We start from the raw sequence: 3,814 nt of genomic DNA, 5'->3' as shown, positions 1-3,814 counted from the left end.
TGAGATCTCAACTTTCCCTATGCTTAAATATCAAAGTATTTACAAATTGAGTGGTAGAATTCTGCTCTTAATCACTATTTCTGTTTTTTCATCAATGGGTTTAAAAGATTTCTGAAACATTGCAATCATCTACAATGTATGGGGCTTAAATTAAGAACAAATGTCAGAAGTTGCATTTTCGAAGACCAAACATATTCTGCACTTCATTGAAATAAAGGAATACAAAACGTTTTGTCTTCATACTTTTGATACGCCATAGAGTGCCATATGATACATAAATACATCTTTGTGTCATGTCCATAGAAACAAGAAACTTACCCACACGTTTCGCATCTGTTCAGGTATCTCCCTCGCTCTTTTGGGTTCACTTTCTGTTTGTAATCACTATAATTAGCAACACTAAGCTATTACTAACTGGTAGACACATAATCAGTGCAAAAATAGCAAACAGCATTTGAAATATATACAAGAGTCATATACAAAGTTAATGAATCTCGAATTAATTGAAAAAATAATCTTTAAGAAGATAAAATCCGTTAACACCCAGACAGAGAAACAATTTTTTACCAGGAAGATATATTGCTTAAATTCAGAGAGGTTTCCTATGGTTCAGTGTATCACAGAAGCTGTTTACCCACCAAGAGTATCACAATTCACCATTTGTTGTAAGTGGGGGTTGTCGTTACGTAGTGTTGTTGATTTTTGACAAGACCTTATGATTAATTTCGACTTTTTATTTAGTCTAATTGGTGTATGTCGTTTCTTTAAACCAAATCGGATGACATCATCAAAACAATATAAGAGTTTACACCAACAAGGAAACAATACATTAACGTCATTCTTTTTTATATTCCAAATCTTTATAGAATTATTCCTGATTTGCCTACCCTTTTCTCTCCTTTTCCCTGTCTTTCTTACAGACAATAAAAAAGTGAATGTAAGACGAACTATTTTAATTTAACCATTCATAAAACAGCATATTTGTAATCTCGTTTCAACTTATTGAAGAACTATATACGATTATTCCAATCATTTTGTAATGACTGATAGTTCTCATATTATATAATCGAAACCCCTTGTATTAACTTCATATGCATGTCGGAAATGTGACTGATAAAATCATTCAACCCATCACGAAAAGTCGATTGTGAAAGTGACTTCTGGATTCGTTAACCTCTTAATACAGTCGATTGTGAATGTGAATGCTGAAGTGGTAGAACTCTTCATTGACAGTCGATTGAGAATAACTTTGTCATTCAATTATATTTTAAAAAGAGGTGAAAATATCACAAAGAGGACAGTTCCATATGAGGAAAGATATGACATACAAAGACTATTTACAAAAGGACAGACTACACTTAACAAAACAGTATGACTTTGTTATGCTGTTGTAAAACAGTATGGCGTCTTTTGATTATACGTGCCTCAATAGTCCAGATAATAGTGATTAATGACTTTTATATGTTGCTTATATCGTATAAGTTTAAAGAGATTCTTAATATTTCAACTAAACAAGCAACGAAGATTAACGAAAATTAATTGCAACAAAATCTAAACACTATCGAAAATAATTTAAAATACAAGTATGCATTTGCATATCATAAGAAGATTTATTTACTCAAATGCAATCGTGATCGAGCCAGTGTGTTCTAACGTACGTAGTGGAAAAAAGGAGATACATAAACCAGAAAGACATTCTATAAGTATAAAGAGGTTTTAAATATTTCAACTAGACAAGCTGGCACATTTTAACCAGCAGTATATTTACGAAAATTAATCGTGCTCGAGTCAGTGTGTTCTAATGTACGTAGTGGAAAAAAGAGGAGAGACATATACCAGAAAGACAATCTATGAAATTAAACAGTGTATTGGTGTACGCAATATATAAAACAAACTTAATCAGAACCGTTGCAACGTCAACTGCTGAGGTATGCAAAAAGATAATGTGTAATTCACTCAAACATTTGATAACAAGTTTACATTGTCAAATACGTAACCTTTAAAACTGTATAATATACAAATATATTTCCCTACCTCTTTGGTGAAGGCAATTCTCTTTCTCTGTGTATGGTTTGTTGTGTACGCATTTCACTGATAAAAGAAAAACTGAAATGTTTACATTTTTTCCTCAAAATGTTCTGTCAAGTGTCAGGCGTATGACAGTTGTTAACACATAGTCCTTTTCTTTGTATGTTGGCGTTTGTTTTTGTAGCAGTACAGTGTTAATATTGTTCCGTTGCTTTCCACTTGTAGTTAATGTGTTTCCCGTAGTTTAATTGGATTTTTTTTTCAGTTTAATCGAATTATGACTATTGTAAAGCGGTATACTTCATTTGCCTTTATTTATATTATAATATTGCAGAAAATGCATGAAATTAGAATAAAATTTCTAAATAACGAGAAAAATAGATATATCTGTACTAGTTTTAAAGCAAGTATTTTTGCATTTTGTACGTATTGTCATGGTTGGTACATGTACATGTATCAATACAACTTAAAATGTACACTGCCATATACCCCGTATTTTTCTACTGGAGCACATTTTGAATCCATAATATTAAACAATACATTTGTAATGAACATATATTTGTATTTCATGAATTATATCTCTTTGTCTGTCATATTATATCCAGACATAAGTTGATATTTTAAAAAACAACATAATTTTGATTTTGCAAAAACACGTGTCTCTTTAAGATACTATAGTTATATTGAAACATGAATTACGACTACAAAATGGTCGGTTATTTTTAGTACAATTACCTGATTATGTAGTTACCAAAAAGCTGTTTAACGTCGTTATCTGTTGCGGACTTAGCAGTATACTGTATGTTGGGGAATTCAGGCATATGCTCTACCGTCAGCTGTGCGATGTAATCTGTAAGCTTCTGTAAAGACTGCAACAAATTTCCATCGTTTGGTGTCTTGTTGAGTTCATGTATTTTCTTGTCTAAGTCGCGTCCTGCCTTCAAGTCCATTTGAGTATCTTTCAACAGCTTTGTTAATTTGTCCCTTTCCTTCCTGGATTGATTCTTGACCGATTCAATCTTCTCTGAGATACATTTATCAACCATAGTCTTTATCTTTGTACCTTCTTCTGTAATAGCTTTGACTATTCCTTCCACCTTCACATCAAATGCCTTCAGACCTTCTTCTATCTGCTTCATGTTTTGGGTTGTCTCATGTACCTTACTACGCAGGTCTTTTGTATTCGTCTCCTTCAGCTGTGATATGCTGTCGAGAAGTTTGGAAAAGGCATGCCCTAAGTGACTGCCAGTCACACAACTGCTACATACCGCTACGTTACAGGTATTACATACAAAACTTACGTCTTCATTGTGGTCTTTACATTTTGATTTACCTTGCGGTATAACATCAGAGGAAGACTGGAACTGGTGATGCTTTGTCCCTCTCTGCCGTTTATGAAAGCCTTTACAATTTTCACAAAAGTACTGTTCACACTCTAAGCAGTACTGAGATCCAGAGGCACTTACACAAATCTCACACGTTTTTGAAGCTGCCTGAGCCATGTTGTCAATGATTCATTACAAAGTACTTTACATATGTACGGCAAATAACCAATGACAACAATATTTTACACTATACACAATTGACGGCTATGTATGTATGACGCGTCTTTTAAATAAAAACTGGTAAAACAATTATGATTTTTTATACAAAACTACGGTGTGGTTGAACAGGTTTCCGATTAGGTTGAGTACTAACTTCCATTTATTTTTTACTAAGGCGTGTTATACAAATCGCTGATCATTATGTTCATTACAATTAAAATAAAAAATATAATCTTACTGTA

The 3,814-nt window shown here is 32.8% G+C and overlaps 1 long non-coding RNA gene across 1 annotated transcript; it reads right to left on the bottom strand.

The window, feature by feature from the left end:
• Window positions 1-313: 313 nt before the first annotated feature.
• LOC143052836 (uncharacterized) lies at window positions 314-3,555 on the bottom strand. Its single transcript, XR_012971266.1, has 3 exons — window positions 2,764-3,555; window positions 2,035-2,091; window positions 314-384 (listed from the first exon to the last, which is right to left on the bottom strand). It is a non-coding gene; the product is annotated as an uncharacterized LOC143052836 (long non-coding RNA).
• Between the last annotated feature and the right edge of the window lie 259 nt (window positions 3,556-3,814).

Source organism: Mytilus galloprovincialis, chromosome 11 (assembly GCF_965363235.1).
Source record: "Mytilus galloprovincialis chromosome 11, xbMytGall1.hap1.1, whole genome shotgun sequence".
Taxonomy (NCBI): domain Eukaryota; kingdom Metazoa; phylum Mollusca; class Bivalvia; order Mytilida; family Mytilidae; genus Mytilus; species Mytilus galloprovincialis.
The sequence above is the reverse complement of the archived record's forward strand: the minus strand, read 5'-3'. Positions and strand labels throughout refer to the sequence as shown.